Here is an 11,872-nt window from a genome sequence, read left to right as displayed (position 1 = left end):
AAATTAAAAATATTTATTATTAGAATAAATAATAGAAACAAAATATATAAAAAATGTGAGCATCACTTAAGCTACTTAGAAATTTTTAGTTTTTAAATGCCTATATTATTAACATTAAATAACTATAAATTATGTAATTTTTTCCTTAAAGATTCCCCCAAATAAGACAAAGTTAAATATAACCCCCCCAAAAGAAAATGAAAACAAGCAGAATTAAACAAAACTAAAAAAGGCAAACAATGAGACTCAATAAACTAAAACCTAAGATTTGTATTTAAATAATTATCTTGACTTAAAATTCATCTATTACACATTTCCATAGTTCAATTATATTAAAAAGAGTTGTGTGATCATCACTACAATAAGTTCTAGAACATTTTCCTCTTGCTTGTCCTCATTATTAGCTCCCCATTTCCCTCCAATCGCTCTCCTCCCATTCTCCTAATAATCCAGTTACCATATGTATAGATTTACCTATCCTGGATTTCATAGACTGGAAAAAAAAAAGCAGTATAAATTAAAAGAAGACCAACAAAAATAGCAAAATAACCCAGGGTGAAAAACTATAAAAAAATAAAAGCAGGAAATATTAAAATATACAACTTTAAAAGGGTCACAGAGAGCAAAATGATCCAGAATCCATTTTTACTTAATTAGATCTGCCATAATCAAGGTTACAATACTCTAAGTCTGATATCAAGTCCATCGACTCTGGAGAGAGGAAATTCACCAGAAGACTTCATCCCTCTAGAAACCCAGCAGATGGATTTGAGGCTCCTACTGTCTGCATACCAGGTGTTCACAATTTAAGCTCTGATACCTTTCCTTCCTTTTGGAATTGGATTGTGTCATTTATCATCCTAAAATTACACAACCTGATGTGCTTCTTCCATGTGGATTTACTTGTTGCCTAACTTAGATGACTGCTTGTTTGAGACAAGCCTTTAAGACTCCAAATGCTACTTTTTGAGAACCAGGTACCATTGACTTTCTTTACCACACTTTTCTGTATCACCTATATGTTCAGTGATCTCTTTATAAGATCGGGCATCCACCAGGGCCATGTCATAAAAACTAGTTATTCTTAGATTAGGATTAGATTTAAGTTCTAGCCCCAAATTCAATTACATATCTCATGTTTAATTTAGGGGCCTCGTTATCACTTTATGACAGAGAACATAATCATAATCTTGGGGGCCTGAGGTAATACTGTTGGTAGTGCCATTAATTTATCCTCTGGTATTGAATGATTAAAACACTCCTGAGAATAGGATGTTATATCAGCATAGACAAGGTTGAACTGCATTCCTTAAATTGTTAATTTGTACAGATTAAACTCTTAAATGAGTGAGCATTATTTACATTCATCATGGGCGTTGGTGATACAGCAAATTTTCCAATAACTTTCACAAAGGCAGAACCATGTCATATTTAAAGAAAGGAGGGCATTTTAGTAATAAATAGATGGTGGTCTTAGGCTCCCTCTCATTAAGCATCTTCAAAGCAAGATACCCAAACCAAAGTCCAATGATTGCCAGTTCCATAGACCTGGGGTGGCACTCATCTGTTTTTCCCTTGGATTTCAGTCTTAAATCCAAGGGTATTGGGGTGTCTGTGGTAAGCCCCCATTCATTTTGTGGGGTTTCAACATCAAATCCCTCTGGTATGGCCTGTGAAGGGTATTGTGTGCCTTGAAATGTCAGAATCTAAAATCATTATAGCCCATAGTCTGGGTCACCAATGGCTGGATATGTGGAGACGAGGTCACAACTTTCTAATGCTCCCTGGCATCGGTTCAAGGAGACTCTTGGCAACCAACCCCCTGTGGGTTTCTGACTCTGTAACTGTTTACAGAAAAAGGTCAGTCTTTACCCAGCAGAGCTGCTGGTGGCTTCAAACTGATGAGCAGGTGGATCTCAGCCCACTGTAACCTTTGGGTCTATATAAATATTGTTAACAATTTGTTTTCTGATGAGAAATTGCTTTTCCCCATTTGCTCACCAACAGAAATGTAGATGTCTTGTCCAAAATACGGATACTCCCCTCCCCTCATTTTGACTTGATTTTCCTGGAAGTTTCCCTTAACACTTTTTTAGGAGTGTCTATCGATGTGGTAGGACCTTATAATAATGTTATATGGAAACAAATAAGTGCTTCTCTCCTTTGCCCCTTTCTTAAAGAAATGACCAAGCTGAGGTGAGGGCTCCTCTGTTTCAGTGGTTTTATAGATATACATATAATGTAAACAATCCTGTGCATATGATGTAAATGATATTTTATTTATGAAATAACCAATATGTATATAAAGTATTATTTTAAATTGACAAATATCTAGCAAATGTTTTCAAAATGTTGCACAGAAGACACCCCATGAATAAAGAGTTAGGCACATCATGAATAAAAAATAAGATAGCAGCACATGTACTACAAAAAATATTAAGCCTATTACACGCAACTTTCTGATTTTTTCTTTACAAACTTGCCAACCAAACTTGATATAGCTGAAAGAAAAAATGTAAGTAGCCATTTTTATGTTGGGGACATAAAATTTGTAATGACAAGCATTCTAAGAAAGGAAACATGTTTCTTAGATTATTTAGTAAATTCTATGGAGTATTTAATGCAAGACTAATATCAACTCTTTCAGATTGTAGATGAGGAAGAAAAACTCCCAAGCTACTTTTATGAGGTCATTGTAATCTTAAACACCAAATCCTGACAAACTCATTATAAGAGCAAAAATAATGCAGTTCATAATCTTTTATGACCACGCATGCAAAATACTTAATAAAATACAATCAAAATTTAAAGATAATGAAGCATCATGATAATTGGGATACTTCCTAGTAATGCAAGATTGGTTTATCATTTCATAATCAAAATAGATTATCATATGGCAAAATAATGGAGAAAAACAAAATGTTATCAGATATATGAAAAATAATTAGATATCTGTATAGGAAAAAATAAATTCCACCTTCTTCCATAATTTATCTCAATCCTCATTAAAATATATAAACCAATATGGATTGTATACTTAGATTTAAGAGCTAGTGCAACTATATTCTAGAGAAATTTTAGAAGAATAACTCTATAATATTAATGTAATTAATTATACCCAAATGAATACATTTTATTTACTTAAAATGAAATTTATACTCATCAAAATGATTGTTATGAAAACAAACAAGGAAGCTAAGATGAAGAGAAAGCATTTGCAGGGCTTAGATAAAAAATGAGAGAAAAAAAAACTAAAAAAAAATCACTAATCACAAAACTGAACAACCTGGTTTTAAAAAGAACTAAATGTTGGAACATAAACATCCTTAAAGATAGACAAATGACTGAGTAAATGAAAATCAGCATCATTAATCATCATGGAATGTAACATTATACTATAATGAGTTATCATTTGTCATCCAGTGTAATGATAAAAATGAACAGGTAAATAAGTTCACATGTGACAGGAATTTTGAATAAGTAGAAGACTCATATATTGCTGATGTAATGAGAAATAATACAACATTAGGAAGTATCTATTACAACTCACTTTTAATTCTAGGTATTAAAGAGAGAAATGAAAACAAGTATCCCTAAATAGCCTTGTGTATAAATTCCCATAAAGTGTAAGGAGGCCAGAGTTTGCAACAATTCAAATGTCGATCAACATGACATTTTAATAAGCTAGTCATGTTGCTGTTACATAGTGCATCGCTGGTGCTACCATGGGGTAAGCATCAGGCTGTTAACAGAAAGGCAGCAGTTGAATTGCTCACCGGAAAGAGACACGATGGCCTGTTTCCGTGGAAATTCTATGGAGCTGGTTCACATTCCCCTAAAGGATCACTGTCAATAGAAATTAGCTGGATGTAATGAGTTTGGTTTGTTTAGGTTTTTATACAATATAAACAAAATTATTCAAAAAAGCAAAGGAATGAACTAGTAATACCCAGAATAGCATGGGTGATAATAAATACCAAATGCTGAGTGAAAGGAGACAAAAACAGAGATAAACAAGAGTCATCTCTACTAATAAAAAGGAGCTCAATGCTTACCTCTTATTGGAAGGTGGTTAGCACTCTTTGTTTCTCTGCAGAGATGGAAACTTTCTTTTTCCTGTTTGGTTGTGGATTACATAAGCATCTCGTCACTGTGTTAGTGTCCCTTCTGCTCATAGGTGCCCGATGGGACAGCATAAAGTGAAATACTCCCTTTTCTCACTTGGAGTGGCTGGTAGTTTCAAACGGCTGATGCGGTGATCAACATATACCACTATGCCCATAAGCATGTACGCAGTTGTTGAAAGAGTGGTGGCCAACTCGTGATGAAGTAAGAATAGTGTAGGGGTTCCAGAGTATATTTTTACTGTTCTGATATAATTTAATGTGTATTTGTCCTCTTAATTATGGGGGAAAACACCAGTAGATTAGAAACAACGTATTCTTCTCAGCTATGATCTAATAGAGCACGCAGAAGACCTACCTTCCACTTCCAATTGTGCTACCTCTCAATTGTGATAATATGGACAAATTAAATTCTTGTGATTACTAGCTTTTCCATGATTTAAAATAAACATGATTTAAAAATTCCAGGAAACTGAAATATTTCCCTTAAATATTTTTCTTATATGTGCTAATCCATGGGTAGTACATACCATATAATGTTAGGGGTAAAAGTCTCCTGCATAAACATTGTAATATATCATAAGAAAACAAACGGTGCCTCATATTTGACCTTTAATTATGTTTCCATTTTAATGAGAAGCACACAATCCTCAGCCTCAGAAACAGCCAGTTCCACCAACTTAATCCACCACCTAGCAAAGAGGTAATGCTGATGCTTGTTTTGCAGGCAACGGCAGAATTGTGGATTGGGTTATCAAGTCAGATATTTAAGTGCCCGCACTGCATTTTCCAGGCTGAATAGTCTCCGGGAGCACTCATCCAAAGGGAAGAAAAAACCAGCTGCACAACACAATTTATTGGGACAATCATTAGGTCTTTGCTCACCGCTGTGACTCTAAATAAATTTGAATAAAACCAATGCTTTTGTTGTTTTACTTCATTTGTAAATATAGGATAGGATTTTTATTGTGCTTTCAATGAAAAATAGAAAAATGTATACTTCATTCTCTGTTCTCTAACAATAACAGTATCCGAGGAAAAATTATTCTCCAAAGCAATTCTTCAATAAGGGTGGTTTTCTGTGTTTTAAAAGAATAAATAAATATTGAAAAATGAAGGGAAAATTTAAAGGACATAGCGTGAAGGATAATAATAATAAAAATATTTTGTGAATGCTTAGCAACTGCCAGCACATAGCAAGATGTTATTTTGCTAAGAATCTGTGAAATATATGTTAAACGCAATAAACAATATTGATTTGATTTATTTTAAGAATAAATCACCATGTCATTATCTTAAAATTAAATACAGATGCAAAGTATTTTCTCAATTTTATAATTTGACTAAAAGCAAGGAAACGGCAGGTCACTAGATACTCTGTCTCACACACACTGAAACAGACTTTGACTACCAGGAATAGATATTCCTATTTTTGAAATTGGATTTAGAATTGGAATAAAAACCAAACCTTTTTCTTCCATTGAGACTTTTAAGAATTCTAGCAGTACTATAATCTTTAGAACCATTTTTATTATTGTATTGAGTATTGTTTATATGTTTGAAGAATATTTTTGGAATAAAGCTTTCTTTTGAGTAAACTCTTTTGAGTAAGAACTTTTTAGAATACTACCAATGGTTTCTATAGCTAACAAGTATACTTTACAGAAAAATGTTACTATATCACATCAGCAATTATCTTTACAAAGTGTTAACATAAATTGCCTTCACATAAATTCATAACTGATAATATTTTACTCTGAACAATTTGAATTTGTCTAGCAGAAAGAAAATTAATTTGTCCAGTTTTATTGTCCTTAACAGCAGAGTATGACTTTATCTATAAAACATACTATCTCTGGAGGTATAAAATATGCAAGTGACATCGATATTGACTACTTTAAGGACTAAGGTACACATGACCCAAGCCATAGTATTCTCCATTGCAAATATGCATGTGAAAGTTAGACATTGAATAAGAAAGACTGAAGAACATGCATTTGAATTGTGGTGCTGGAGATGACTATGGAAAGTACTATAGGCTGCTAAAAGAACAGTCCGATTTGGGTTGGAAGAGGCAAAGCCATAGTGCTCTTTAGGGGCAAGGCTGGCAAGGCTCCCCCTTACATATTTTGGATGTATTTTTAGGAGAGACCAGTCTCGGGAAAAGGACACCACGTTTGGTAGAATGGAAGAGCAGGGGAAAGAGGACGATTCTCATCAAGATGGCTTGACCCAGGGGCTGCACCATGGACTCCAGCAGAGGACGACTGTGAGGTTGGCACAGTGTTTTGTTCTATTGTGCACAGGGTCGCTTTGGGTGAGAGCCTATTCGATGGCACAGAACAACAACAATGACATTGATAATCTCTGTTCTTCCTCTATGGTGCCAAATAGCTCCTTTTATTTGAAAGACATTTAATGTAGTTGAACTCCTGTATCTAGTTTTCTCTCCTTGAATCTTCACATCTTCTTGCTCTGGGTGGTCCCTTAGCATTTCAACATCTGTGACCGCATCTGTTCCAGACAGTGCAGTGATGTATTACATTAATGATATAATGTTGATATCAAACACAGAAGAGCAGGTTAGGGAAGTTTTTAAAATGGTGATGACACCCATCTCCAATAGAGGCTGGTTAACAAATCCAGCCTGAATACAGGACCAGCCCTCCAGTGAATTTCTTGGAAATAACTTGAATAGGAACCACTTATGAGATTCTACAGACAACCAAGAACGACTTACTGCCTACTCCCAAGGATAAACAAGGGACCCAATGTTTATTTGGTCTGTTTTGATTTTGGAGGACTCACAGTACATGGAAAAGAAATGTTTTAATCTAATCAATAGCATGCTCTTTATAATTATTTCTACAAGAGTTTCAAAAAACCTATAATATTGAAAGTATATTTTATTCAATAAAGTCTGTCAGAAATTGGAATTAAGAAGGATGATTTTTGAGAATGTTAGTGTCTGAAATAAAAGAAAAAGAAAAAAGAAAATTTAAAAAATAACCAGGATAGTAGTTTAGACAGTATGGAGGAACAAGTTAAAAGATTTTGGTGAGAGATAAATAAATTCTAGGAAACACAATTCACTGCATGTATTTTATATTCTTGTCTATTTATTTCTCATGCAAAAAATCAAAATGGAATATGCAAACATTTTTCTTTTGACTCAGCCTTCATAGCCCTTAACCAAGAGCCTCTTACTTAGGAAAAGCGCCAAAGGCTAACCCCACCTTAAGAAAACACAATTCAAGCATAGAAATTCAGAAACTCTAGCAGCACTCATGAAAAACAAAACGAAATAAATAACATGGCCTTGATGTCTATAACATTCCTTTAATTTGATGATGATTTTGATATTTTGATCTCATAAAGCAGGTCAATAGACTAACAAACTCTAAAAAGAGCTTACTAGTTTCTTCGGCGTGTACATACGAACACATGAACACAGAATGCAGGGCTGTTCTAAAATGTGAACGTCACTGACCATGTTCTGATCAGGGAGACGCCGACACACAGGTGTGATGCTGTCATTGATGCGAATGCTAATCCTTGGGAGATCTTGGTCATGTTCCATTTGTTTATCACGGTCTGCTCTGTGACTTCTGTACATCAGCATCTCATAAGGTCTTTATTTTAAAATGTGCCTACCAGGGTTGTTCAGACCATTTGAATTAATAGTTGTTTTGATTGAATTAATATTTGTTTTGATGGAATCGATAATCTGCATTTCTAACAAACTTCATGGTTTGTTCTTATATATCCTAAATCCTGGAATTGGGGGTGGGGAGAAAAAAAACTGTCCCAGAATAGAGACCATTATAGAAAATTGTGTGTAAAACACTTTCTCTGTAATAAACCGTCAGACATTTTTGTTCCCCTGTACTATAACTTCTATTAAATTCCTCTAAATAAAATTAAATTAAATACACATCAGTCAAAAATTAATGTATCATTTGTCTACTCAAGAAAAAATATTCTATTATCTTCAAACAAAATAGGAGTATAGCTACTGTTGGTTTTCGAGCTGCAAATCTCTTTTTCTATCGTGCTTCTTATTGTCACCCTAGTCAGTGTACTAAGTACAGGAAGAAGATACAGTACAATTTCCAGAATGACTGCTAGGACAAAGTTTCTGGAATGTGTTAGCTTCAGCCACCAGGCATTTGTTTCTTCTAAATTTCTAGATATTTAAGTTACTGAGGACCTTCTGCAGACTGTAGATATGAACATTAAAAAGCAAAAATACTTAAACATTATTATTTTGGTGATAACTGACAATAGTAAAATATCTACAAAACAAGAACTTTCTTAATAGTAAAATAAACAAAAGTCACTTGAAATTAAAAGTTTGTACATTTAGGAATATTTTAGGTTGCATTAACTGATTCTTACACTACTTGTTTTATACTTATCTTTATGGTTTTCAGGGCCCATTTATTTGAACAACAACTATCAGCAGAGTATACTGATTCTAATAAACTTATTTGAGTCTTTGCTGCCATGTGCAAGCCATCTGCACTTCTCTTTATAGTTGATGCTATCCAGAAATCCTCAATAAAATAAAAGCATATCATTCTTACAGTTGCACATAGGTTATTCATTTAAAAACACACGCTGCTCTTAAATAATTGCATGCCCATTTTGTTTTAGGTAATGGGATTTGTCTTTAATAATGAAAGGCAAAATAGGAGTAAATAAACCTGAAATCTAAAGACAAAATCTATGAGCATACGTACATCATTCTTTTATAAGTTGAATACCAGTTTGCTTTGTTGATAAGTTAGTGTCCTGTTTCTTCACAACATTTTACAAATGATGGCATATGTCGTGTAAACAGATATAAAGGATGTGTGCAGTAACTGACACCACTTTACAAGAAGGTACCACCCCAAAATGGATATTTCTTCAAAATTTTGCATGTAATTTTTTCACAAATCAACCTCAAAAAAACTTAAAAGTACTCTTCATTACACTTAATACATTTGTCAAGTCTGTGTTTCCATACTTAGAAACATTTTTCAATCTCGTCTGTTTGGATGGATGACAGCACCTCTCATTTTTTTCTTCATCAAATCACTGTCCTTTCATATCCCTCTGAATTCACAGACACAACAAGAAGTCTCATGGAGTGAGGCCAGGTGTGCATGAGAAAAGAAGCAAGCTGTGTGTTGCCAAAAGCTGGTGTACTGAGATGATTACGTGATCAGGTGCATTGCCATGTGGCAAAACCAGTCCCTCATATGCCACAAATCAGTAATGTTTTGTTGTACACTGTTACACAATCTTTTCAGAACTTCTAAGTAAAAAGCTAGATTAACAGTCTGACCTGGTGGAACACACTATTAGGCAACATTTTTGTCCTTTTGGAAGCTGACTGATATGCAGGGCAGTTCATAGGGTTATGATGACTGTTTGGGGAAATCCAAATGGGGAGTCTAGATACATTTTGTTGAAGGAAAACATACAATTATAATAAAGGTTTATAATGAATAACATCTAGAAATTTTATTATGAACATTTTTAGAAAATTAAAATTTGCATTAGTGAGATTAAGAAAACAAACAAACAGGAAAGGATTTTCAAGGAATTTTATTTTCAACAGTCGCTCAATGACCAAGAAGTCACTCAATGACCAATTCTTACCATTAAATACACAAGCGTAGTCAGGGTGTCTTATGAAATCTTCATATGGAAATCCTATCCTGTCTATTCCTCAGCGCTGCTCTTACCTCTTCAGACTTCTTCCCCCAAATTCAAAGAACATTTAAGGAGGAGCTTAAGGGGAGCTGATATTAAGGAGTTCAAGAAGAAAGAAAATGTTTTGAAACGTGTTAGCAATTGTACAATACTGCTTGATGCAATTGAACTATGGAATGATATGATACATGTAAAAGCTCCCAATAAAAAATTTATTTTTCTAAAATAATATAAATTGAGTCCCCAATTGGACGTTTTGATGTGCATAAATTGAGAGGAGCCCTGCAGCATAGTTGTTACACGTTGGGCTGCTAATTGAAAGGTCATCAGTTCAAATCAACCAGCTGCTCTGCTGGAGAAAGACAGGCTTTACTACTCCCACAAAGAGTTAACAATCTCAGAAACTCACTGGGCATTTCTACCCCATGAAATAGATCATAGGAAATTTGTTGTTTGGACTTAGAAAAGCACAGAATGAACTGAGGAAAGGTTAGAGAGATAGTACTAGAACCTCCAAAAGGGTATAGACTTAGGTGCAGGACATGACAAAATCCAGTAACTTTACACTATAATATTTTTATTTATTGTTTACCATTCATGAAGCAGATTATTAGGCAATACAAGAATTCGGTAGAGTCATTCTGTCTCTCATATTAGTTCATTATAGCTACATGTTTTCTTCTAATTACTTGGAACTGGGGAAATCCTTACTCAAGTCAGTGATGGTTGTGTTAGCTGTTTTTGGTTTTTTTAATCAATTTACTGAGGGCTCATACAACTCTTATCAAAATCCATCCACCCATCCATTGTGTCAAAAACATTTATACTTTTGTTGCCATCATCATTTTCAAGACATTTTCTTTCTATGTGAGCTCTTGGTTTCAGCTCCTCATTTCCCCTCCCTCCCTCATTAACCCTTGGTAATTTATAAATTATTATTATTTTTTTTATGTCTTACACTGACCGATGTCTTCCTTCATCCACTTTTCTGTTGTCTATCACCCTTTCTCCCCCCACCTTTTCCTTATGCTCCTGGTATGGCTACTCTCGATGTTGGTCCTGAGGGGTTTACCTGTCCTGGATTCCCTGTGTTTCCAGCTCTTATCTGTACCCATGTACATGCTCTGGTCTAGCCAGATTTGTAAGGTAGAATTGGGGTCATGATAGTGGAGTTGGGGGGAGGAAGCATTAAAGAATGAGAGGAAAGTTGTATGTTTCATCGTTGCTATGCTGCACCCTGGCTGACTTGTCTCCTCTCCATGATCCTTCTGTGAGGGGATGTCCAATTGCCTACAGATGGGCTTTGGCTCTCCACTCTGTATACCCCCTCATTCACAGCAATATGACTTTTTGTGCAATACAGATTCATATTATTTTATAACAAAATTTGCACTTACCCACATACTTCTCATATTTCCAAATAACTTTCTATCTTTTATTATGATTCTTCAACTACCAAATTCATTTATTCATGCTCCTACTCTATGCCTTTCAAAATTTTTATTTTATATTACTTAGAGAGTTTATAAATTAACAACTTTTGCACATAAATGCTGAATCTAATAATTTAACCTTTGCCTTTACATGATCTCTTACATCAGAGCCATCAAATCAATCCCAGGTAGTTAATCCAAATAAAAATTTGAGCCAAGCTATTAAAGATGTTGAAAACCTCAAAGTCAGATTCACTGCCATCAATTGAATTCTGGCTCATAGAGACCCTACTGAACAGTATTGAATTATCCCTGTGAGTGTCTGAGGCTGCAGCTCTTTGCAGGAGTAAAATGTCCAATCTTTCTCGAGCATAGTGGGCTGCTGACTATGCCCACTGTGCCCCAGTGATACAAAGTATGTTGAAAATATTTTTTTTAACGGTTGCTGTAGTATATCAGAGAATATTGACAGAAATTCAGACTGGAAGTGGCATAGAAGAAGGTACATTCACTGGTACAGATAGAAGCTGGAAACACAGGGAATCCAGGGCGGATGATCCCTTCAGGACCAGTGGTGTGAGTGGCGATACTGGGAGGATAGAGGGAAGTTGG

This window comes from Echinops telfairi, unplaced genomic scaffold (genome assembly GCF_000313985.2).
Source record: "Echinops telfairi isolate 266 unplaced genomic scaffold, ASM31398v2 ScPeMD7_3533;HRSCAF=4204_0, whole genome shotgun sequence".
NCBI classification, from domain to species: Eukaryota; Metazoa; Chordata; class Mammalia; order Afrosoricida; family Tenrecidae; genus Echinops; species Echinops telfairi.
Note: the sequence above shows the minus strand (reverse complement) of the source record.